Source organism: Mus musculus, chromosome 14, assembly GCF_000001635.26.
Source record: "Mus musculus strain C57BL/6J chromosome 14, GRCm38.p6 C57BL/6J".
NCBI classification, from domain to species: Eukaryota; Metazoa; Chordata; class Mammalia; order Rodentia; family Muridae; genus Mus; species Mus musculus.
Window position 1 is genome coordinate 5,962,674 of NC_000080.6, and position 27,327 is coordinate 5,990,000.

Genomic DNA, 27,327 nt, shown 5'->3' on the forward strand with positions numbered 1-27,327 from the left:
TGCATTCACACGTTTTGAAACCGAAAATTCAAAACATGTACTTGATCCAGCATGCTCCCACGTCATACTAACTTCCGAGGCTAATATTCCACTGGAATATTAAAGGTCACTAAGGTCACTAAGGATTAAAGGTCACTAAGGTCACTAAGGATTGTGGAGAGAGCTAAGCCACTGGATGGTTTCCAGCCCTCACTTTCTGTGACTTGACTGACTAGATTTGCATTCCTGAATCTCTCCTTTAAAAGGGCCTTGGAATGTTGGGTCTTCTTTGTTTGTGACTATGCTTTGTTCAGTGGCCTCTTACCTGCTGCCTAAGTAGCCTGTCCTTCATTTACTTTGAATGAGGGTTAAGTGGGGTGAGTGAGCAGTCTAGGAGTTCCTCCCTTGCTTTTAGTTAGCAGCCAGATGATAACTCACAGATCTCCATCATTCTGACCATGCTGCCTTTACCTCAGCACTGGGATCACAGATGAACACTGGGGCTCACTCAAACCCAGCCCTTCATTCCTCTAGGCCAACTGAGCTATCCCAGACCAGAAGCGAACTGCTGTTTTTCAAGCATGTTGTTACATTTTTTGACTTTTCTTTTTCACTTGGGTGTCTGTGTCTGTGTGTGGGTTTGTGCACAGCAGTGTGAATTCTCATGGAGGCCAGAAGCATCCAGTACCCCTAGAGCTGGAGTTAGGAGGCACCCAGTGTGGGTGCTCCAAAGCAAACTCCCTGCTTTCAGACTCCCAAACCCATCTGGCAGAATGAGCAACCCAACTCCAAAAAGTTGTGTTTCCTCTCTCTCTCTCTCTCTCTCTGTCCCTGTCTCTGTCTCAAACACACACATACGTTATTTTTTATAGAAAGAAAGACAGAAAGAAAGAAAGAAAGAAGGAAGGAAGGAAGGAAAGAAAGAAAAGACATTAAAACTGGAAAAGAAGAATGCAGCTTGCCCAGGGACCTGTGTATCTCCCAGAGCCAGGGTTATAATCCAGATTGCTTCATTAATGTGACTACATATACAGCTGTTTCTATGTTCTAAATGTTGGTATCTCCCCAGTTCCCGTTGAAGTCCTAACTTGCATGAGCACCTAAGGAAGGGGTCTGGTTATGATAGCAGATTCTGTATAAATGGAACTGGTGTCTTGTAGGTGGAGGGGTTGGAGAGATGGCTCAGTGACTAAGAACACACAGTGTTCTTCCTGAGGACCCACGTTCAGTGCCCAGTACCCACCTTGGGCAGCTCACAGCTACCTGTAACACCAGTTCCAAAAGATCCAATACCCTCTTCTGGCCTCAGGTACCTGCATGAACATGGTGCACAGATAGACAGGCAGGCACACACTCACATAAAACAATTCAAAACATAAAGCAAGAAACAGAATACCATCTCCATTGTCTTATAACATTAAATTCTGTCCTGTATAATAAAAGTGTTCTCTTTGCTCCTGAATGCACAGTATAACTAGTTCTGTTTTTCAACTCTTCCAAGTCATTGTGTTTTAAGGATGTCCTAAAAATACGGTTTGATCTCACTACTACCAGACCATCCTAAGAGCACTACTTTTAGCATGACTGTTTTCATTCATTGTGTGTATTAATCAGACTAAAGGGCTCTAGGAAAGCCTTGCTGCCACTGCCCCTCCCCCTCACCTTATTTCCTTCTCAGGGAACAGTACACTTTAGGAGATTGTGGGGTGTGTCCTCTGTTCCACATTACCATCCACCTCCTAAGGCTTTGCCCTCATACAGAGGAGGGAAGTGATACAGAGTTTGGGGTGGGAGACAAAAAAAGCAAGGAGCAGCATTGCTTCACAGACCTCTACAGACAGTGGTGTGTGTGTGTGTGTGTGTGTGTGTGTGTGTGTGTGTGTGTGTGTGTCTGTGTGTGTGTCTGTGTGTCTGTGTGTGTGTCTGTGTGTGTGTCTGTGTGTGTCTGTGTGTGTGTCTGCATGTGTGTGTGTCTCTCTGTGTGTGTGTGTCTCTGTGTGTGTGTATGTGTGTCTCTGTGTGTGTGTGTATGTGTGTGTCTGAGAATGTGCTTTTTACAGAGGAGGGAAGTGATATAGCGTCTCCTGTGGGAGACAAAAAAGGCAGGGAGGGGCATTGCTTCACAGAACTCTAGACACTGGTGTTTGTGTGTGTGTGTGTGTCTCTGTGTGTGTGTGTGTCTGTGTGTGTGTGTGTGTCTGTGTGTGTGTGTGTCTGTGTGTGTCTGTGTGTGTGTCTGAGAATGTGCTTTTCAATTTCTTTCACCAAAGGCCTCTGAGTCTTGTATTTTTATTTCCTCCTATGCCTACATCAAAATTTCAATGTCTACAGAATTCTACATGGAAAGTGATTAACACCAACCCTTCATAACAACCTTTTGGCACCTCGGGCCAGCAATGAGATGTCTACTCTCAGTCCACTATGTTTCTGTCCATCAAGTTTTAATATTTTCATTTTGTGTTTGGACTAATGGTTTGAATCTAAGTGGATTTTAGTTTTAGGATTGTTTGTTTCTTCTTATGAAATTGATATTCATTTTACCCTGAAATATAAATCCTTCTCTAAATCTGAAAATGTTTTTTGGTTTTGGGGGGTGGATTTTTAATTAATCATTTTGTTTACATTTCAAATGATATTCCCCTTTAACTGTCCACAACCACCCCCACCCAACCCTCTTTCTCCTGCCTCCTCTTTGCCTATATGAGGGTGATCCCCCACTCCCCCACCTACTCCCACCCTTCCTTTAGTATCCCCCTACACTGGGTCATCAAACCTGCACAGGACCAAGGGCCTCTCCTCCCACTAATGCCGAGCAAGGTCATCCTCTGCTACATATGTATCTGGAGCCATGGATCCCTCCATGTATACTCTTTGGTTGATGGTTTAGTCTCTTGGAGCATGGGGTGGTCCAGTTAGTTGATATTGCTCTTCCTATGGGGATGCAACCCCCTTCAGCTCCTTCAGTCCTTCCCCCAGCTCTTTCACTGGTATCCTCATGCTCAGTTAGATGGTTGCCTATGAGTATCTGCATCTGTATTGGTCAGGGGACACTCATACCAGATTCCTGTCAGCAAGTGCTTCTTGGCATCAACAATAGTGTCTGGGTTTGGTGTCTCCAGATAACTAATATCAACAATCGGCAAATGGGACCTCAAAAAATTGCAAACATTTTGTATGGCAAAGAACCCTGTCAATGAAACAAAATGGCAACCAACAGATTGGGAAAAGATCTTTACCAATCCTATATACTATCAAAGGCTAATATCCAGTCTATACAAAGAACTCAAGAAGAACTCCAGAGAACCAAATAACCCTATTAAAATGGGGAACAGAGCTAAACAGAGTTTGTCAACTGAGGAATACTGAATGACCATGAAGCACCTAAAGAAATGTTCAACATCCCTAGTCACCAGGGAAATGCAAACCAAACAACCCTGAGATTCTACCTCACACCAGTCAGAATGGCTAAGATCAAAAATTCAGGTGACAGCAGATGCTGGGGAAGATACAGAGAAAGAGGAACACTCCTCCATTGCTGGTGGGACTGAAAGCTGGTCAAACCACTTCTGAAATCAATCTGGCGATTCCTCAGAAATTTGTAAATAGATCTACCTGAAGACCCAGCTATACCACTAATTGACATGTACCCAAAACATATGCCAACATATAACCAGGACACATGCTCCACTATGTTTATAGCAGCCTTATTTATAATAGCCAGGAGCTGGAAACAACCCAGATGTCCCTCAAGAGAAGACTGAAAATGTTTTAAATTCAACTGTTACTTATCTTCATTCCTGTTCCATGCAATTTTCTCTATTTTGAGTTTCTATAACTAGATTTGACACAGAGATTTTATACTATCCTCCAAATCTCGATCTTTCTTTCACCATTCTCCTGTTTGGTGTTGTTGTTGTTGTTGTTGTTGTTGTTGTTGTTGCTGGTGATGGTGATGGTGATGGTGATGATGATTTGTTTTGTTTTGTTTTGTTTGTGTCTGTGTGTGTTTTGCTAGTCTTGGGTAATTTTCTCTGATATATTATCCAATTCCCTAATTTTGTTTGCAACAATGTTCAGTTGCCAGTGCTGATTTCTTGTCCTTTTGAGGTAAGGTTTTGCTATGTAGTTCTGGTGATTGGCCTACCAGTCTCTACAGAGATGGGACTGGCTTCAAACTTGTAGTAATCTTCCTGTCTCTGTTTAGCCTGCTTCTTAATTTCTTAATATGACCACTGTCTTCTCATTTATTAATCTCCTTAAAACTTTCATCTCATTCTTTTAAAAAGCTGTTAGGTCGTTTTTAATATACTTTGTTTTTTATTTATCTTTTAAACCTGTGTGTGGGCATGGGTGGGCGGGCATGTATGTACAACAGGATCTTTCTACATAGCCCTGGCATCAGCAATAGTGTCTGGGTTTGGTGTTATTTCTAGCTCATAACTCAAGGTGTAAATTCTACAAATGACCTTATTTTCCTGTTGTCCTCATCTCACCTAATTATTAAGAGAGAAAAAAAAAAACTAAATGTCATTTTAAAATGAAAGACAGATTTTTTTAAAGCACAATATAGGGCTGGTGAGATGGCTCAGTGGGTAAAGGCATGGGCCACACAAGCCTAATGATGTCAGTTAAATAGATCACTAAATGCACATAAATGTGGAAGGAGAGAACTAAGGCTACAAAGTTGTCCCCTGACCCGCACATGTACAGAATAGCATGTTCTTCTGCACACACACACACATTACTAATAGTAAAAAAAATTGTTATTATTAAAAATAAAAAACTGTTAAATATTTTAACTACCTAAAGCCCAATGCGTAAAAAGTGTACATATGATAAAATAAGAATTTTTGAATTGGTAGGTTATGTCTCAACATGGCTACTGGTTATTAATGTGCAACAGGATTCCATAATTGCATGTATTTTTTTCCTTCCTTTTGGCTAAACTATGGTAAGATCATGTATTTTTTTCTCCGCACAGTTGTTGTTGCTTGTAAGAGAAGAAAATGATTAATAATTACAAATGATTCATCTAACAAAGAGATCAGTATAGAAAACTATGAAAAAGTATTCCATGACTGCTGGGTGAGGTTGTTAACGATGCAGAGAAAAGAACAAACCAACATGAGGTCTGCTTTCCACAGAGAGAGGATGAAACAATTAAGTCTAAAATAAATATAAATTGTGACAGATTTAGTTGTAGTTCAAGAAATGGCACGTTCAGGGCAGGAGAGTCAGCTATAGGTTAAGAGCACTGGTTGTCTTCCAGGGGACCCAAGTTGGGTTCCTAGCACTCACACAATGGCTAACATTCATCTGCAACTCCAATTTCAGAGGATCTGACACCCTCTTCTGGCCTCTACGCATACAGCAAAGTCATGGTGCAAAGACATATACTGTGGGCAAAATGCTCATACACCTAAAATAAACTTGAAAATAAATACGTTTTCTTTTAAAGAAATAGAAAATATGAGGTTCCCTCCAAATGTGCAGGGGAAAAGCCAGGGGCAGCATGGGAAGCTAGTTCTTATGATCCCCCGAGAATACTTCTAGCAGTGGTAGGACCCAGCCACTTCAGATTCCAGCTTAGAGCTCCAAAGCCAAGACACGCAGTTGCCAAGAATCAACCCAGGTGCTCTCGGGATCAAAAATTCTGTGATTATTCTCTCAGAATCAATTCTGGAGATTAATCACATAAGGAGCCTGAAGGCAGCTGTAGGTGACTCAGTAGCCAGCATGACATCTAGCAGGGAGGCAGGAATCCATGAGACTAGAGAGGGCCTTTGAAACTTAAGGGCTGGGGAAGGCACTTCAGGAAAGGTCCCCAAGCAGTCCTGGGCTGCATAGTAATGGCAGTGGAAAAGGAAGACACAGCTCAACATTGGCAACTGTCCCTTAGGGGGACTTCTACTCACTGAAAAATGAGACTCTTAACTTACACCACAAAAGAGAAATTCAGTACAAGTCTGTATGAACTATAAATGGAGTTTACTGAGAACGACTGTGTGGGGGTTGGGGGGTGGTAGTTGTACATATCACGGGGCCGTCTTGGTTACTTTGCTACTGCTATGGAGAGAAAGCATGACCAAGGCAACGTATAGAAGAAGGCGTCTACAGGGGCTCCTGGGTGCAGAGTGCTAGTCCATGACTCTTATTGTGGGGAGCATGGCAGGAGACAGGCATCATACTGGAGTGGTAGCTGAGAGTTTACATCTGATCCACAGGCAGGAGACAGGGAATGCTATGGGCTTTTGAAACTCCTCCATTAGGCTACACCTCTTAATCCTTCCCAAATATATGGGGGCTATTCGCATTCAGACCGCCACAGTGCCCATGGACTGCTCAAGAGAGAAGTTATCAAAGTCACATCTAAGTGTCTTAACAATAAACTCTCTCTCTCTCTCTCCCCCTCTCTCTCTCTCTGAGAACACACACACACTGTATTGTTGATCTCACACCTACCCATTTCCGTGTAGCCAGACTACTCCCAAACTTGTTATGAAGCGGAAGACATTGACTTACCTGTCTCCATCCCCCTGAGTTCATGCTAGGGAAGTACTCTACCAACTGAACAAATGCTTATAAAACAAACTTTGGTTTTCTTTGTTTTGTTTTGTTTCATTTTGTTTTGTTTTTTGTTTTGTTTTGTTTGGAAATAGCATGATGTAGCTCATGGTGGCCCTGGACTTGTAATTTTCACACCTTTCCTGAGTCTTGGGATATCAGTAATGTTCCATCACGTCTGACTTAAAGAACTTCTCTTTAGTACATGAGGTTACTGTTGTGTCCAGCCAGCAGATGGCAACATGGGTTCTAGCCTGGAAAGCCATTTTGGAAACCTGGAAGAGAAGAGGGGCTAGGTGGCAAGATAAAGAAATGTAGCTAAGACAGTCATTCTGATCAAAGCTCAATTTTACTGTTCCACACGCAACTATAAAGCAGGGAAAGGGGGCCCCTATTCCTGCCAATTAATCTTGGGTTCCAATAGCAGAGTGACAATGTGCAGGGCTCTGAACAGCAAAGCAGCAGGTTCCAGCAGTGGGCATGGCAGAATGATTGAGCGAGAAGCTCCACCCCTGAGCAAGCAGGTTTCAGGCTGGGGGAGGGGAGACTACAGGTTACAAAGTGGTATGTCAGGTATGTTGTCTGTGTTTAAAGACAGATAAAAGATGCATAGACCAGAAAAGGTCAAAGGGATTCATAATGTACTTAGGTTACAGTGTCAGCGCCTGTTTGGTGTGCCTGTATACCTGTGTGTGGATGCATGTGTACAAATTTGTGTTCAAATTTGTGCTGAGGCAGGAGGACACCTCATATCCATCCAGAGACTTCACCTGGGGATCCATCCCATAAACAACCACAAAAACCTGACACTACAACGGATGCCAACAAGAGATTGCTGACAGGAGCCTGATATATCTGTCTACTGAGAGGCTCTGCCACTGCCTGACCAATACAGCAGTAGATGTTCACAGCCATCTATTGGTCAAAGCACAGGGTCCCCAGTGAAGGAGCTAGAGAAAGGACATATGGACCTGAAGGGTTTGCAGCCCCATAGAAGGAACAACAATATGAACTAACCAATACCTCCAGAGATCCCTGGGACTAAACCACCAGCCAAAGAAAACACATGGTGAAACTCATGGATCTAGCTAAATATGTAGTAGAGGAAGGCCTGGTTGGTCATCACTGGGAGGAGATCCTTGGTCCTGTGAAGGTTCTGTGCCCCAGTAAAGGGGAATGCCAGGGCCAGGAAGAGGGAGTGGGTAGGTTGGGAAGCAGGGGTTGGGGGTAGGAAAAAGGGGATCTTCAGAGAGGAAACAAGGAAAGGGTTTAACATTTGAAATGTATGTAAAGAAAATATCAAATAAAAAAGCATTTGTTAGGATTTTATAGGATGATACCTAATTGCAGTCTTCATCGTTTTTGAATGATGTCTTTTGGCAGACACAGGTGAATCATAAAGTAATAAAATGAATGTTGAAGGACCCGTAGAGGAACCTGTCCCCAAACAGATTGTGGAATTTATTATCTCTACTTGCAGTTACCAGTGATTTTATATTTGAAGGAAAGCTGAAGCATACACTGCTGTGTTTTCTGACAGCTTTTTATTCCCTTAGACTATGCTTTTAATTAATGAGAGTTATTACAGAAATACTGATGTATTTGCCATTAATGTGTTCAACATCATCATCCACAGTATTTTCACAGTAGCTAAATATTTGACAAAAAGGATGCAGCATGGGTAAGTTTTCCAACATTAAGTTCCTATCCAGAGAGTTGGACACACTCTCCACAATGAATTTATGATGGACTTTGTAGTTCAGTCTGGCTCAGAAGAAACTGTGGAGCCCAGGTCCCATGAAGAATGCAGAGATCCATCTGGGTCTGATATCTGTGGGATTTCATGATCACACCTGAAATAACAAGGTTTTTAAGAGTGAAGAGTTGGAGATCACTGTGTTAGTCATAAGAATAAATGCAATGTACTCAATTGTAACTAAAAGCTGACAGTCAATATGTACGTATATAGCCTTATCAAAATATCAAATTAATTACAAGAACAAATAAACAACCAATTAATAACAAAACTTTGAATGAAAACAAGAAAAACTAATAACTAAACTAATCAAAACTCAAACCAAAATCAAACCAAAAAATTGTGCAAAGCAAAATTCTTAGTCTGCTTATTTTGTAGCACAGACTTATAGCCTGTGGCTGTCCTTGGCAACTAAGTAGAAAAGCAGTTCCTGCAGGTAAAAATCTTTGCAGGAGAAATTTAAGCAACACTCTCCTTTTGGAGTGTGGGTCTGAAGGATATGGCCTCCCAAGTCAAAGCAGAACACAGGTTGTAGACTTGGACCCAAGGTTTTACAATTTTGTTGACTGATCTCCATGTAATTAGTCATGATGACCCATCAGGAAAAGATAAATTTGCACTCAGATTCTTCCTGGATGCCCAGCAGCTCTTAATGTGTCTCAGCATTTCTCTTAATCCCTTTAAATGTGCACTCTTCCTGGGCCAGAGGCTAGATGAAATTAAGGCCTGTTCATACCAAAGAAACAAAATAAAGGAGGAGCATACAGCCCATTACAGCCATGGTTATTAGGGATGAGAGGCAACAGTGGTGTATTTCCTGTGCACACTCAGTGCTCTTCCTCCAGCACTTCTCTTTGAGGGAGATCATGTCTTGGTCTGTGCCATGTTCTGCTTTCTGCTGGACTATTTCAGACTTAGGGAAGGAAGAAACAAAGGCCTGGTAAGCATTTGTCAATTCAGCTGTCCCTCCCAGAACAGCTCTATTTAGCTGGACAAACCAACATGACCTATCAGCTGAGATCATACCGTGCATCCCAAGTGTCATAGAACACCTGAGCTTGGAATTGTTTCTCACCTTTTAAAAACTGCTAGAATCAGAACTGTCAATGACACATTATACTGGAGTTTAAAAAAAACACCACATTTCCCCAGTTGTGCGGGTATATTATATTGAGTAATAACAATTGAACAATGTCTGAATGTGAGTCCAAGAGAGATGTGTGAAACCTAGAAAACCATGTGGATTCCTTATGGGGTGGGAGCATGCCCTGAACTGAAGTGAAGGCTATGATTATTTCTCCAGTGCAGGAACCTCACAAGGTTCCTCTTGTCAATCCCTCTATCTCCAAATAACCAGAGACAACATACAACACAAAGCCCCATGGGTACTTCATAGGTCCTAGAATCTGTAAGAGTTTGCTAAATAAAAATATTCCCAAGGCCGAGCAATGAACCTTAAAAGTGATGGTCATGAAAAAAACAGAACACCCCTGTACAGCTATGACTATTTTAGGGCACACTCTCAAACACACCTATTTGTGTTTATGCAATACAAGCATATTGTATTGCAGTGCCCCGTTTAGTTTCCCGGTTAATACAAATATAAAAATCTCCCAGGAAACTTTACAGGCATAAAAAACCAAATCTTGAATGGGAAAGGTACTTAGTGGGCAAAGCATATAGGCAGCGCAGTCAGTGATATGCTTTCCACTCATAAACCGGTCTGGGAGTCAGGGTTCTTGTCCTATTATCCAATCTGGCTCAGCAAGTTCCCAAGGCTGTGTAGAATAGGTTTGTTTCCCAGCCTAGACTCACATGTTGGTGGTGGACCAGCCTCTTGTTCTTGCTCACTGTTTCAGACTTGTCTCAAAGTAAACAAATTCTTTCAATAGGATCTCCATTTTCCATCACCTAACTGACTTGGTGTCCAAAGGTATGAGCCCAGAGTAATAGGAACTGTCTATAACAGGATCCAAAGGAACCATTTTCTCCCCAGAATGTGATTGTGTCAGGGCTATTTTGAGTAAGAAAAGGCTGACTAGTTGAAGGACAAAAGCTTGCATGGATTATCTCACACTGAGTTCATGGAAGGGCTGCACCACACAGTACCATTTCATTCTTCAGCAAACGGACATCAGGATAACTTCTCCTTCAGGGCTGCTCTGAGGACCACTACAACCCTGAATACCCTAGACTCTGTGGATACCTCCTACTTGTTCTGGAAGGACTGGGTCAATGAGGACTTCTTTTCTACTTTCAGAACATGGCTTCTAACAGACATAACCAATTTTATACTACCAGAACTGTCTGAAGGTCCTCATTTCTCCCAACCCCAACTGAGGCTGATTTTAACTCTGAGAAAATGATGTTGAAGAACAGTCCAGCTGAATGCTACACAGATAAGATAGTGTGAGTACTTTAGATTATCAAGACCCTCAATGGGCTCCTGAAGCAGGCCTGGTTTGCTCCACAGCTATGGGAATTCTGCTGGATCCAAGTTCAGCTCCAAGCAACTCAATCTCTCAATGAGTAAAATCCAAGACAAACTACAAGGCAAAGCTTTACTGAGCAGAGATAGCAGGAAATGTAATGGTGGCAGGCAATGAGGAAAACAACCTGGAATGCTTAGAAGACACAGTGAGCCACCTGACCTTCCAGTGGTCCTTCACAGTTCACCAAGAGCAGAAAAGGGTCATAAACACAAGGATTTTATACAGCAATGTCCTCCTTACCTCCATATACCATATCCCTTACATTTGCTCTAAAGATTTCAATGAGAATCAATAGTTTTGTCTCTAGTCAGTTAAAAATCTGACCCTACAAGAATTCTTGTGTCCTTTTATTCTTGGGTGTTAGGTGAGCATGCAGAATAATTGGACTGCTGTATTTGATATTTCATAGGTGCAAACTAAAACCTCAGAGTGTATTTCTCATTAAATTTGACCTCTAGAGACACACACAGCTGCATTTATGCAAAATCACACACACACACACACACACACACACACACACACACACACACACACATTTGTATATACAAGCACCCATATCACAAACACAAAATTACCTAGTATTACACTAATACACAACTTTAGTATAAACAAGCTCAGCCAAACGTGGTCCAAACACACACAGACAAACACACACACCACACACAAGGAACAAAAACATACACACCACACAATACACACAGAGACACACAAACACAAATTAATGAAAATATTACTGTCTCCCAGCAAAGTTCCTGTTGCATGAGCAGCTACTGGGACCTCTGATGTATATGTGTATAAGGTTCTTAGACTCAGGCAGTCTTTGCGGCCCTCATCTGTAATTAACTCCTCTTCAAAAAAATTTTTATGCAGATGCTTTCTGGTCCTACCAGGAAGTTACAAGCTCTGCACAGATAACCTGGACAACACAATACCAAATTCCCAAGAAAGAGATTCCTAAGAAAAGCCCCCAGCAAGCCCCATGTTGACTCTCTCGGTCCCCTCACTATACCTACACTGGTTCCTTGGTAGCATCAGAGGAAGACAGTGACTTTTGGTCACTACCCAGGAACTTTTCAACCTATTACAGTTCATGTGATATTAAATCTTCCTCAATATCAGTCAGAAAAAAAGCTGGTGAAATAACGTGCTGTGACATTTATGAAATGCAGCACTGTGCCAACTATGAGGAGGAATCTATCCTGAAACAAAGCCACGCCCACGATATAGTTAGCAAAAGCCATGTTAGCAGAGGGATGCACGGTAGGATTCTATGCATGTTCATGGTGGAGCCAATAAGACAAACCCAAATCTCCTAGGGAGATAACTCTATGCAGGGAAAGTGAAGAAATCTAACACTTATTTTTAAAATAGCTGTATTGTTTATTAATTTGATGAAATAAATGAGAGAGGGGGTGCTACCTGATAGTGAACAGGAGATGCAAAGACTACTGGACAGAAAAGAACAGGAAATGTCACTTTTATTGAGAGACCAATGCTCAAAGAAGTAATATAGAGAATAACTGGACAACTCAGATGTCACTGAATGGCCTCCCAACATACCGAGAGAGACACAGGTCAAGAAAACAATGCATACACAAAAAGAAACACACAGACACACTGTCAGAGACAAAGACACACACAGAAGCACACACAGATTGATTCACATAAAATCATAACTGAGCAGAAAACAATGACGTATCTGTTATGGTTCAGGACCAAGATAATTCAGACTATGCAGAGGAGATGTTTCAAGGGAGACCCAACGACTCTGCGATTATTTTAGAGGAATAAAAAGCACTAGAGAAGCCCGGTCATAGTGGCTCACTACTTTAATCCCAGCACTTGGGAGGCAGAGGCAGGCAGATTTCTGAATTCAAAAACAGCCGGGTCTACAGAGTGAGTTCCATGACAGCAGGTGCTTCACAGAGAATCCCTGTCACAGGGGACAGAAAAAAAAAAACATCTAACAAAAATCACTAGAGAACACTCTTCTTGGTCAGAATTGGGGGCATATATTAAGAAATTTTTTCATGAAGCCTCAGAAATCACACACCAAACCTGAACCTGTGAGAAGCCTTTCTGTCATCTCTGGTCATCCAGACAACTCCAGACTCTCAGGCCCAGGAATGACCACTCCAACATCACTCAAAGAAAATGGGACTGACAATATGCTACTCAGGACCTCTCAGTGTGAACCAAGATATATGAAGCCTGTAGAGACTATTTTGAGATAGAGGGGAAAGGGGGGAATGGAAGCGGCCAAAAGACAGCAATGAAATCCAATTATTTGTCAATTACACAAGGCTGTCATCCCTGCAAACTGTTTCCTACCTAGAATCTCACAAGATCCCTGTAAAGCAAATGAGCTACAGGCCTTTACTTCTTCCTTCAAAGCTCTTGCTATTCTCAAGAAGGGCTCCAACACAGCATCCTTCAAACTTAAGGCATGTAGTGTTGTGATGTGTAATCAACCTATCTCCCTTAGTGATTCTAGCAGAGCAGGAACATTTGCATGCCAAACATGCAGTTTCTTGAACCAGGCTACCTCCACAGAGAGTCCTGTAGATGATCACATAAACAAACACTTGGAGGAGACATAGGTGAGTGCCTGGAGAAGTTGGTGGACTGTGACATTGGATTGTCTATGTTTATGTTTAGACATGAGGACAATCTGCCTCTGATACACATCATCCTACCTGCTGCTCCTTGGCACTTGAGGCACAGATGTTCTTGCTGGCCTCCTCACAGAACCTCTTTTCTTCCCCATGGGACACTTGCGTTCCAGCCTGCTCCACCAGCAGCTTTCTGTTCTCATTCAGTAATATCCTCACTTTTTCCTTTAGTTGAGTGCACTCACGGAGGCAGTGTTTCTGCTTGATGCTGATCCACAAAGAAAAATTGGTGATTCCCAGCCAGATTCCATTTGCTTTCCACTCCTACAAGTCCCATGGTCCCACTAGGGCCCTGAACCCCTGACAGTCCCAGAAGAGTCTACAGTATATGTAGCAGCACCAAACAGAGGCAGGTCAAATCAAGATACCAGCCATATTCCACAGGACTCAACAAACTTCTGAAAGCCCTGACACCAAGAGTGCACCCTATACATCACAGAAGAGGAAATGTTCTTCATGGTTGATTATAGGTCTGTGGTACCATAAAACCTTCAGCAGGGAGAGGGCTTATCTCCTCTGAGAGAGGTGAGCTGACCCAACAAGTGTACACTCTTTCCATTTTTGTCGGGAATCCTAGATCTTTTAATCTGTGGTCAGAACCCTAGAGGTTCAGGGTTCCTGGATATTCCCAGCGTGGTGGAAAAGTTTTCTATATAGAGGGCCTTGAATTTGGAAGAATAAAGATTGGAGGGTCTTGGACACTCTTCACACTTAGGACAACTGAGTCCAAGAGGTACAAATCCAAGACCCTTGCCTCAGGGCAGTGTTCCTAAATAAAAAAAACAGATAACATAGAACCAGAGCCCTTGCGTTTTTTCAAAGTCCTAAAAGGACATAAGCATTCCCTGCCTAGTTCTGGGGGTCTCAGTTGTGTCACTGACTCACCTGTAGGAATAGTTATCTTTTAACAGTTCCTCGGAGAACTTCATGGAAATAATTATGGACTGGGTCATTTTATCCATATCCAACATTGTCTTCTCATGTTGTGATTTAATGATGTTGAATTCAGTGTTCATTCTGTGTTAGGGCATGGCCCAAGAAGCAAATAATCTGCTGAATTGCGGATTCAATAATCATGTGCAAACAGGCTGTATCATGGACTACCCAAGCCAATTGCATGCCACATCCTGGTTCCTTAAAACTGGGTCCCCTAGGTGCTAATTAAACTTACTATCCTGGGCAGAGGACAGCAGAGCCAGGGGACCAAATGGAGCTAGCTGACCTTCAAGGGCTTCCCGGGCAAGCATGTAGGAATAGAGTACTTCTATGACAATTTTACACTACACTGTGCCACAGGCAAGGGTCCAGTAGATATCTGTAATGACTTTCCTCTTATTTTTAAGGCAGGGATTCTCATTCCTTGGTTCCTGTTGTTATGTGAATTCCCAGAGGACACAACTAGTATTTACAGGAGAAAGGCTTTATCACATCTCCTCCCCCAGGAGATTCCTGTGTGACAACCAGGAAACACCAGGAGCAAACTTCCCTGGTGATCACTTTGGACCTCTATGAACAAACACTAAAAGGACCTGCAAACTGTGCATCACACAAATCCTCAGACCCCATCAAAGGTCCCAGAGCCTCAGTCCTGAACAAAACATACACAGCTAAGTTCACACACAGAGACACAATTAGAATGCCAAATAAATCCAGGGAGGTGCCATCTCTCAGAATATAATGAACAATATCAGAGTAAACGTGTGATAGCCTGCAGGTATTGCATTCACACACTGAGAGACAGTAAGTATGAGCAGGTCCTTCCAGCTGTTGACAGCAACAATCAGATTGCAAGCACCCCAAGGTCAAGTACAAAAGATGATAATAAACACACAGCACCTTGTTTATCCAACAATTAAACACCTGTCAGGGCTACTTAATTGAATGATGGGAGATGACATACTCCATTCATGGAAGGAAATTGGGTTAACAGATGGCACAATACAGGCAACAGGGTACTGGGCATAATTCCTACCTGTAGTTCAAATCCTCATACATGTAAACGTTCAGGATTCCACAAATTTCCTCCATGTCATTGCTGATCTTCCTCATATGCAATTTCAGTTCTCTAACTTTATTTATATTTGATATCTGATTAGTGATGTTGGAATTTTGGGTTGAAGTATTTCTAGCAGACCCTGCAGATAGATAAACACAAATGAATTTGCATACTTGATGGCCCAGGAGAGGGGAGACCATTCAGAGTCCTAAGAAGAAGACTGAGGGAGAGAAAAGGTAAAGACAGGGTGAATCCCTAAAAGAGCAGAAAAGCTATCTTCCAGCTGGTTTGCTAAGCTATGTCCTCTTCCTAACCACCATTGTCAGACATATGCCACACTCCCTATTACAGGACCCCTTGCCCTGAAATCTATAATTTGCCTCAGACGTAAAGATATGGGGAACATTGTCAGGTCATATCAGATGTGATGCAGGGAAATCCTGGATTTCATAGTGCTTAGCACTATCAAGCACTAATTAATCCTGTGTCTTCAAATCCAATGTGTCTGAGTCCTCACCACATGACATGACCAGGGGAGCATCCTTCTCTGTTCTTTTCATCAGAGACTCAAGTTACCTACAGTAATCTGGAAGGTGAAGTGCTTCAACTCCCTTCCATGAAAGGAATAACACACTGATACTCCCATAGTGCCCACTCCTGGCATTCTTTGGCACTCAAATTGAAATTAAATAGCTCCCAGAAAAGTAGCTGCAGGTTTGTCAATTCCTGGCTCTGTCAAACTAATCATCAGAAATTCTTGACTCTTTGACATTGGCAAAGTCCAAGGCTTCAGCTTGTAAGACCTACTCCTGGACGGCCCAGCTCAAGCCTAACTCTACCAGGAAGATCCCCACTCTGCCCAGGACTCACTGTGCCTTCTCCAGAATGATTTCCTTCTTCCTTTTTCATGAGAAAGGATTTTCTCTTCCTTCTCTGTTGGTCTGGTCTCTCCTTCATCGCCATTCTCTTTCTGACATAGCCTGAGCAGCCAGGAAAACATTCCTGCTGGTAATCCCAGAGCAAACAGAAGGTATGAACCACAGGCAGTTGCTGTCACCACAACACAGGTGACAACACAGAAGATTCTAGTTCTATCCTAGATACAAGAGATTCTCCAAGGAAGGCATTACTGATGATGTCACTAGCAACTGCCATGACCTACCTGCTAACTAGTTCTCCCCAACTTGGTCCTTTTCTGGGGTGCCTCTCCTGGAGCCTCTCATGGACCCGTGTGATCCCCTTTGGCAACCTCTCCTTCCAAAGCTGGAGAATTCTAACTGCTTTATTAGATGTCATGTGCTTTTGAGGGGGAACATTGGTTAGGACTCTGACATGCTTAAGAGATTTTGTTAGCCCCAAATCTCTAGGGACTGTGGATGTAGTAGATTTTTCTCAAAAATAAATATGCCACCTGAGTCAATTCATATGACATATACTCCAATTTCCCAGGGATTTCCTGTATAACAGAGGCAAATATCTTTCTCCTATACATTTAATTGTATAAAACCTGGATGATATTTTCTAACGGTGCATTCCTTGATAGTGGTTATTCTTGTCATTCTTTCCATACATAAATACATGCATATATATGTATATATATATATCCATGTGTTTCACAAAATCTCTGGTTTACAATGCTATCTTTTATAAGGAAAACTCCCTATTCTTTCAAACATAGGGGATCAACTGCAGGGCAAATATAAATGGTAAACTTGCTGTCCCATCTTCAAAACATTATCTTGCACATGGTCCTGTTCTCAAAAACAACCAGACAATTTAAGTGGGCATCAGAGAGCAAAGGTCATCCCGGACTTTACATTACTACATTTTAGCCTCATTGCAATAACTTCTCCAATATCTGTCTTCCGGAATTGAGAAGTTGAGCAATAAGGATGTTGCTGGTTGTACCGTGATACTGTACTCACAGCAAGTATAAGACTCAGGAGGTAGGACAGGGAGTGCAATGGCCTGAGTTGAGATGAAACCTCAATTTTAATGTGTCTATAAGTTCAGGATGCTGTCCCTTGGCATTATCATCTCTGGCTTCTGTGTTCTTATGCTGGGTCTGCTGAATCTGTGCTATAATGCCTGCTAACCTCACAGATAAAGAGTGAAAAACTATGTATGTCTTCATTGGGAAACCATCTGAATTTCACTCCCTTCTTGAGCCAAACAATATCAATATGCAGAGCTCAAAAATCAAGGGGAGATAGGTGATAGATTCAAAGTTGAGGGCTTTTTCTTCCAATTTTCCTTTTCTCTTTCACTGAGGGTGGCTTATGTGTTTGCTGGCCTAACGGGGCCTGGATCCAACAACAAGGGGCTCACTGTAGACAGGATCAATTTTACCAAGAAAAGGATTGTTGCAGAATCATGGCATGGCACCAGCTTTAGCTCCAGCTGACCTGGTATAGGACAGAAGACCTGAGCTATCTGGGGAAAGGAAGCAGCATGCAGTGTCACACAGCTCTCTCTGATGCAACTGCTAGAACTAGAATAGGGATGTTTGTTTGTTTGTTTATTATAAGGTAGAGTTTGTACATGCCTGTAATTCCAGCACTCAGAAGGTTTTTAAACAATTGTTTTTGTTAGTATTCCTGTTGTTTCTATTGGTTTTGTTTTGAACTTTCCCAGCTATTTGCACTTGACCCAGAAAATTAAGCCCATACTCTGTACAGTCCTATCACTCATTTTAATCAGTGATTTTACTCTTAGCACCCACTCCTCAGATGATCTCATTACTCACTTTCAAATAAGGAAAATAGTCATACAGACATTAGGTAACTTGTATGATCTCATGTAACCAATTCATCATGACTGTAGAGTGGCATCCCAAACTTTGGAAATACCCAAGCTTCTATTTTTGAGTTGACAGGCCTCTGTGGAAGACTCATTATCTGGTATGGTAGAGGACCTGAAATGGCTGCCACCTAAAGGCCAAGACTGCCCCTCCAGTGCCTCTGAAGCCTGAGGCAGAGGTCAGCCAACAACACAGGAACACTTGGTTGGCCACATCAGGTTCAGGTCTGTACTTTGGATGAGCCCTGAGACCTGGATGAACAGAGGTCTCTTGAATTCTTGTGAAGGTGAGAACGAACACTTAGACTTGGGTAGAATAATGGATCTTTTGGATGCAAGTCTTTCTTTTTTATTTATCTTTGCTATGTTCATATTTTATGTCAATAAAAAAGGTACCCTACTTTACAACTTCTAGTCTCTCTGTGTGTTAAAGTGAATGCCAGTGTATACACACTAGAGTTACTAGAATAATACATTTTGTCACATTTTGTTAAATAATTAAATATTTTTGTATTAATATCTTTTTACTAATTCACTTTACACTCTGTTTTTTTGCCCCCTGACACCCATATTCTTTCCCCAATATTGCTGGCTGCTTCTTTTCTGAAGGAATATGGGGCAGCTATCTCAGGCCATCCCTTCTCCTACCAAAGCTAAGTGACCCTGTCCTGGAGAAAGGTGCTGCAGGTGCTGGTAATGAATGACTTCTGCTTGGCTTTCTTCTTGCTCCACTTGGCTGGCTTTGAGCAGTTCTTGCAGAACTGTCCTTGAACTTGGTACTTCATCCTGATGGTCCATATGAAGCACTTGTTTTATTAATGTTCTTGAGAGTATTTTTCCTTCAAACCTACTCCCACTAGTATACTAACAATGACAAAGGAAATGAGATATGAGACATCTATTCCAGGAGTTTCCAATTGTTCTCAGACCAGCAGTAGAGAAACCCACAAAGCTGGCAAAGGTAAGTGAGGTCACACAGGTACCTTAGAGCATACTGCTGTTTTCCTGCTGCTTTCCTAAGGAATGTTCTAGAGGATTATCATATCTAGACTCCCATAGATTCGTGTGCACTGGACACCAAAGGGCTCAACAAACTTTGCTTTTGTCACTCAGCTTCCTCAAGTATAAAAAGTCCCCCAATTTAGAGGGATTTGAAGGTATAAATAAGTCCCAGTGGATAGAGGTTCCTCAAAAAATGTGTAAGAACAAAGAACTGCTTTAGAATCAGAGAGACCAAATGCTTACCAAGAGCAAAGTCATAGCTCAATAAATAAGAAAATCTGAGTAATAAGCCATCAAGTGAAAACTGAAAGTTGCAGGCCATTCACCAGTAAGGTTGGTACATGGCCTTCAAGTAGATCTATGTGGGAATTTCTGAGGAACCTCCATATTGATTTCCATAGTTGTCATAGCAGTTTGCAGTCCTACCAGAAATGGAAGAATGTCCCTGTTTCTTTAAATTCTGACCATGTGTTTTCACAGAAGTTTTTGATCTTGGCATTCTTCACTAGAAAGTATACTCCTGGACACCAACCTCAGGGTCATTTTGGTTTTATTCCCTGAAGATTAAGGATGTTGCAGACTTCTTCAGTGCTCTCAGCCATTCAAGATTCATTGTGAATTTTTTGTGTAGTTCTATACCCCATTTTTAGATGGTGTTCTTAGCTCTTATGGTGGATAGCTACTTGAATTCTTTATATATTTTGTATATTAGCCGTGCATTGGATGGGGAGTTGGTAAACATTATTTCCGAATATATAGCTTGCCAATTTGTCCTATTGGCTATGCCCTTTGTCTTACAGAAGCTTTTCAGTTTCTTGTGGCCCATTTATAAATTTTGATGTTAGAACCTGAGCTATTGGAGTTCGTTTATGATATTTATCCCCATTCCCATGAGTTTGAGGCTCTTTCCTGCTTTCTCTTCCATTAGATTCAGTGGGGATTTGGCTGCACTGATGAATCTGCCTTTAGTTTTAGCTTCAATAGCTGCTTGGCTGGACTTTTTGGTCCTTGAGTTCATAAGCCTTCTGCTTTGGTGTGGAAATTCTCGAGTTGCTTGAGACCATTCTGATCATCACCCCTAAAAGAGAGAGAAGCCTTGCATATTATCAGGTTTATTCTGGCCAAAATGCAGAAGAGTATATTTCTCTTGTCCTATTTTGAAAGGACAGCTGACTATCTCTCTGATGCTTATTTTCTGGATGGAAAGACTTCCTATGCAATAGGTCTGCAGTGTCAAAGACATATAGGTTAAAATACTCATAGATGTTTTTTGTTTCACCAGGCAACCAAGGCATACTATGCTTTCTCTTCTCTCTTCTGTCTTCTCTCTCCCCTTTCTTTCTCCTCTCTCCTCTCTCCTCCCTCCTCCCTTCTCCCTTCTTCCCTTCTCCCTTCCCTTATTCTCATTCTCTCTCTCTCTCTCTCTCTCTCTCTCTCTCTCTCTCTCTCTCTCTCTCTCTCTCTCTCTCTCTCTCTCTCTTTCTTCCTCTATCTCCCTTTCTCCCTCTCTCCTGATGGAGCCTAAACTTTGATGGCCTGATTTCTCCTATTCAGAGAGAAAATCAAAAGATTCCTTGGAGATTCCTGTGGAGAAAAGGGATTTTCTGGGACTTCCTGCCATTCTCTCTGTGAGGGAGTGAAATTAAGTTAATTAGATACATTTGGATACATATTAATTTATTTAGCCTTATTCTGGCTAAGTCTTGAGCCTAAAGGAGATACTTGCTAGCATAGTAAGTTTCTTGGTTTTCTTTCTTGCTAGCTTTGGAATATAGTCCAGTGTTAGTGAATATAGGCATAATTTAAATTTTAGCCCAAAAAGTATTTGGGGAACTGGGTGCGGTGCTGCACACCTGTATTCACAACAACTAGGTGAGGAAAGAGGGCGCAGATTGGGGAGCCAGCATAAGCTACATATTGAGACTCTGGATCCAGAGACAGGAGAAGAAAAAATGGGGGCTGGGATGTAGATCTGGGACAGAGCATATGCCAGTGCAAGGCTTGCCCTAGCATCACTAAAGTAAATAAGTAAGTAGAATCAAAGTGTTTTGCTGTTGAGAATGAGCGATTAGAAGATATTTAGCAAAGCAGTCCTTAATCTTGGGTGGGAGTGGGTAGCAGATAGGTAGTTAGAATTCGAGCTCAGTTTAAAAATGTGGGCGTATTTACAAAATACCTTAAGTGGAGAGAGGCTTGACTATACGTCATTGCCTAAAATTGGTTTTTATTTTCAAATGGTTCTGTACCTGTTGGCATTAACTGATGGCAGTATACCAGTTAATAGTCCAGAATTAATGGACACTTAGAAAGAGAAGTGTTTCAAAGCAAAAAGGCCACAATACAAGCTAGAGGTTGTACAGTTCCCCTTTCTGCCTGGATGGTGAGTCTTTGGCCTTGTGGGCTAGGACCACAGAAGTTCCTGTAATCGACAGCACTGTTGCTCACAGAATGTTTTTTTTTTTTTTAATCTGGGTATCAACTAAGAAAATTGACCCAGGGCAAACTTTTTGAATGTTAAGTTCTGACTACGGAACACATAGTGATTGCAGAATTGGGTCCATATTGCTGCCAGGGCAGCCTTCCAGTCTGTGCTGGTTCCATCTGTAGTCCTTTGCTTCTGGACTGATCAGGAACATGAGCCCTGCACCATGGCTTCTCAAGTACCCACTCATGGTTTTCAAGATATGACACATAACTCTTAAGTTCTATCACAATTGAAGGTAAAACCGTAGGACATGGGATTAGACACTTTAAGTGACTCATGATTCTGCTTGTGAGCAATTGATTAGTTCAAAATACCTGTAAGTAGTAATAGAGTGTTCATAAAGTTTTAATCATCTTTGGCTTATGTCTCTTGTAATTTGGGGGTGATGGTATGGCACCTTATTAAGAAGAAAACTGACTGGGGGTTCAGCTTTACTCCTTTCTGTATAACCCTGACTGTAGCATCTATACACTGTATGGCCAAGACTCTTTCTTGCTTTTGTTTGTTTGTTTGTTTGTTTGTTTGTTTGTTTGAAACAAGATCTTGCTGTGTAGCCCTTTCGGGCCTGTTACAATGTAGCCCAGACTGGCTTCCAGCTCTTGGGAGCACTCATATCTTAAACTCCAACATGCAAGCTTTCAACAAGATTAGTGATATGTTCTACATGGAAGTTTTATTGTATAGCCCAGGCTGGCTTCACATTTCAGAGGCTTGCTGGCATCTGCCTCTGGAATTCTGCAACCAAAGGTGTGCACTACAATGGCTCACCAATGAAGATCTCAAAGTAACAGTAATAAAAGGGAATTCGTGAGCAGCAGGGGAGAAATTATTTGAAAATCTAAAACACTAAAGAAAGTCAAGGAACTTTTTATAAACCAAATAAGACAATATGCCATGTATTTGAAACGGTAGTAGCCATTTCGAGAAATAGAGTTTGATGCTGGAGACCTGCCATAAATGCCAAGTCAGATTGGGCCTGAGGTATGCTAGGGGACTCCCTCAAAACAAAGAAACAAACTGAACAAAGAAAAGGCAAGTGCATGTCCCTTAGGTCAGAGAACCACTGTGAAAGCTTTTAACTAGGAGAAGCAGTTAGTAGGTCAGAAACTATTTTAAATTGGGGATTCCTTGAAAGTTTCTCAGAAGCAATGGGCTTCCACCAGGCTTTTCCCCTGAGCTGCCTTTAGTGGGAAATGAGGCAGCTTTCCTTTCTTTGCCTACACAGTATTTTCAGCCATCCTGGGTTTCCTCTACAGCTGCAGATGCTGTTGAGTTGCAGTCATTTACTTAGCAGGAACCAGCTTAGACTGGCTTTGCTTTTCAAAGTTACAGGCCTTAAGAACTGGCTACTGAATTCTGTGTTGATCAGAGCAGCCTGCAAGGCTAGGTTTTTATAAGTAATGGATACCTGAACTTTGAGGAATTAATTGCCTGGCTCCTGGATGTGAAGCTGTGCAATGTGTGTCTAAGCAATCATCATCCTTTCAAAGAGTAAGAAATGGAACCCGTCTTCTTTCCCAAACAGGCATGGGCCTTAGACCACCTTTCACTTCAGTCACCCTTGACTGGATTCTGGGAAATGTTGCTCTATAAAACCTGAAAGTTTAATGTGTAAGTTGAAATACAGGATAGCTGCCAAAGTGACCTTTCACTATATAGAGTGTGGGGAAGAGAACATTAGAATCATAATCACATTTTGGTCCCAGCTTGTGCCCTCTGTCTTCTTTACATTAAAAGGAAAAGTCTGAACTGTGTTAGGCCTTTTACTAGGGGTCTTTGTCTTGACTTGTCTGTGACCAAATAGTCAGACTAAGACAAAGGTCAATAAAAGGGCATTGTTTTGGTTTTGGCTGTGTATAGGCTTTCTGTACTCTAGGCACTGATCTGGATCTCCGACCAAGGCCATTTAATGCTATTGTTTCTTAGAAAGTTCTCGGCAGTGTGTACTTGTAGGTACAGAAGTTCATATTATAGGGCCAGAAGGACTTTTGAAGTCCATTTTACCCCATGTTTTCCCTCGCTAAAGGGAATAACTGAAGCACAAGAGAGGCTGTCTCTGTGTTTGAGAAACATGGCAGCACTCTCTTGCTGAATGACCTAAAGGGATTTCACGTTTTCAGTGTAGTTAAAATCTCTTAGAGCTGGCAGCGGATCATTGCTGGGCTTAAGGTTGCACCTGAAACCTGAAAGAATCAAAACCCCAAATCTTAGTTTCCAGGAATTTTCAAGGTCAAGGCTAAGTGACAAACTAAAGGAGGAACCTGAAGGGCTAAAAGAATTGATCTACTGAACAGAGCACCCCCCCCCCAAGTCAGTAGAGAATTCACCATTGGAAAATCACTAACAGCACTGTGAAGTTTTCTAAGGTGGACAGCAGGAAGCCTGTCCTTTTCCTACCCTCTCCCTCAGCCCCTCTTCCCCCACCTGTGTAGGATTTTGAGGTCGAATGTGCATTGTGCACTGCTGCTGCAAGGTAGCTCTTCCCTGTGGCTGTGCTGAAGCAGCTGGCCAGGGAAGCCTGGGAGCTGAGGTTCCAGCCTGTGGATTCTCTTTCCTCAGACTTTAGTCTGCACCAGGGAGTGGTGTTCTCTCCTGTGGATGTGTGTATATATATTCTTTGCTTTATACTTTGTTCACGTAGTTCGGTTCATTCTTCCAGGCATTCTGGATGGGTGCTTTAGCCTAGACATTTATTTCAGCATATTGTCATCTTGTGCTGCGTGTCCTCTCTTGTTTCTGTGTCCTCACCATGCCCTTCCCAGCTTCCTGTTAGCCAAAGGGAATCACTCTTTCTGAAACAAAAGCTCTCAGAGCAGAGCTGAACCTCCCAGAAAATGCTCTTCTCTACCTAATGCGCCAGATGGGGGTGGGCCCGAAGCTAAACAGCACTGTAGAGGTGGCCTAAAGGCCCCAAACCCCCAGGCAGAGGTGCGGAGGTAAGGTCCTAGCAATGGTGCTGAGTAAGGGTCCATGAGACCGAGTTCTTCTCCAGGGCAGAGGAAACTTTTACTTAGCTGGAGTTGTACTTTGTGGTCCGAGTATGTGGAGGGATTCGGGGTCCAGAGTGCACCCCAGAACATAGGAGATAGCTCCATGTCCCCCTTTCCCTCAGGAGCCTTCTCCTCACTCCTGCTGCCTAGAACAAGGGGAGGAGGATCTCCACTGCCTGACCTGCTGCTTCATGCCCCTTCCTATCTCTACTCTCCATTTCCTCTGAGCCCTCCAGACCCTAGGAAGAGTGAGAGGGCGGTCCTTTGAGGCTTATCTCGATATCTGTCATCTCATTCTGGTGCTGGTCATATCCTGGGTCAGCAACACCAGAACATCCCAATCCTGGGTACCCAGGCGTGAAGTGCACAGAGGACCCAAGAGGTCTAGGCAGGGGAGGCTTGTGATCCAGGGTCCCGGGTCCAGGGTGCTGCTAGGATGGGATCGCAGAAGATGGTGCTAGCTAGGGGCAGGGCTCAGACTTTCGGGCAGAGCCCAGCAGCTGACCACAGCCCCTGGGGCACTGCTGTGTCCCTGCAGGAATCAGAGAGGATGCCTGGGCCTGCAGACAGCACCACCCTCAGGGCTTCGCAGGAGGAGCTGTCCCTGAGGCTAGTGTGGTTTGCCCCACTGCTGCAGGACCTGGAGAGGATTCATCCTACAGTGAATTGGAACAGGAGGGGCCCCAGAAGCTGATCCATAAAGTGTCCACCTCTGAACAGATGGGGACCAAGGTAAGGCTCGGCCGTGGACCTGTGAGAGGGCTGTGGGCAGAGAGAATGCTCTGGGAGATCCCTGGAAGTGGTATCCAGAAGAGTGGTGCAGGGGGGCCGGGGGGGGGCGGCCTGGATGGGGCGTGGCCTGGCGCAGAGGACTGGAAGGTGCTCTAGGGATTCAAGAGGTGTGTTGAAGAGATATCTACGGTGTGTTCTGGAACACTTGTCTAGCCATCATAGCAAGCATCTTGAAGCACGGTTAGAGCCGGGTGGCGAGATCCCACCTAGGAAACTTAAAGGGAGTTTGGTTGTTGACCCATGAGCTGCATGCTATGGAAGCCCTGCTGGAAGCTGTATTCTGCCAGCCACTGTGCTTTCCCACCCACAGCAAGCTGAGCAGCTTGAGTCTCTCAGTCAGTTTCCCTGGTGTGCTGTGCCCACAGGCTGCCCAGGCTTCTGTGTTGCAGGTTCCCTCAAAGTGTAGGGCTCAGACATCCATGGTGGTTCATCACAAATTAATTTCTTTAGGGTATTTCAGGGTCTGGTAGTGCTTTTGTTGCATTTTTGTGCTGATTAGTCTCAAAGTTGAGCTTTCCTTTAATAATGAAGGCAGAGGCTACTGGATGTTAAGGGACTTAGATATTTTAACATTCTTCTTAGTTTAGAAGTCTTCAACACCTAGACTGTTGTTGGTGGAGGAGTTAAAGCAAGATTTTGAGGAGGGAAATGATTAAATTAGTGGATGCTCCCTCTAGTAACAGATTTGCAAAAGCAATTCATCCACACTCATTTCATGACAATTAACTGCCTAAGGCTTATGGGAGTCTTACATGGAAACAATTTGGATTAGTGTTTGTTTGAGCATGTGCTGGCATGTAAAATTCAGTAGATGTATACATGACAATGACTTCAGTTACCAGAGTCAAAGGTTGCTTCAGCCATGTTTACTCAGACATCTTGGAACTACTGTTTAATGGAGACGAATTTGAAGTTCATAGCATTTGTAATTTTTCTGAATTTCGATTTTTTGAAAACTAAAGCTAACCATACATTTAACTTGTGAAAAATTATTCAAAACAAAACAAAACAAAAACAAAAATAAACAAACCAAAAGACCCAAAACCCTGGCCGGACAGTGGTGGCACAAGTCTTTAATTCCAGCACTCCTGAGGCAGAGGCAGGCAGATTTCTGAGTTCAAGACTGGTCTACAAAGGTTGTTCCAAGACAGCCAGGACTATGCAGAGAAACCCTGTGTCATAAAAAACAAAACAAAACAAAACGAACAAACAAACCTGAAAAAGTGAGTTAAAGAGAAAAATGGCAGGTTTCAAATTTGGCACATCATATACTTATATGCAATGGTCAAAATTCCATGCCTATTAATATCAATATCGGCAAGTAAGATTCATGCCATTTGAAAAAAAATTAGGGATGGCATAAATTGAACTGAGGAAGTAAAATTGAACAAAAAATTTGATAGAGGGCACTATTAAGTTGTTGGCTTAATGAACATGAAAGATTGTAATGTTTAATTTTTGGATAAAGCATGTTTATGACGGCTACAATAAATTTAAGAAAATGTTTTTGTTTGTTTGTTTTTGTTTTGTTGTTGTTGTGGTTTTTCGAGACAGCGTTTCTCTGTATAGCCCTGGCTGTCCAGGAACTCACTTTGTAGACCAGGCTCTCCTCAAACTCAGAAATCTGCCTGCCTCTGACACCTGAGTGCTGGGATTAAAGGTATTTGGGTTTGTTGTTGTTGTTGTTTTTTTTTTTTTTTTTTTTTTTTTTTGGACTTTCTGAGAAACATTTGCCACGATTATGGCTAATTATCAAGTTTTGGAATACTGCTTCTGATATTCATATCAGAATATCAGGAA

At 42.5% G+C, this 27,327-nt stretch overlaps 1 long non-coding RNA gene across 2 annotated transcripts in view; it reads left to right on the top strand.

The window, feature by feature from the left end:
* The window catches only part of Gm51421, a 159,368-nt gene that overhangs the window by 51,581 nt on the left and 80,460 nt on the right, over positions 1-27,327 (top strand). The window contains exon 1 of one of the 2 annotated variants that reach the window (XR_003950987.1): positions 18,502-18,545. The exons of the other annotated variant lie outside the window; for it this stretch is intronic. This is a non-coding gene — a long non-coding RNA (predicted gene, 51421). Of the gene's footprint in view, positions 1-18,501; positions 18,546-27,327 lie in introns of those variants that run through there. 2 annotated transcript variants of the gene reach the window in all.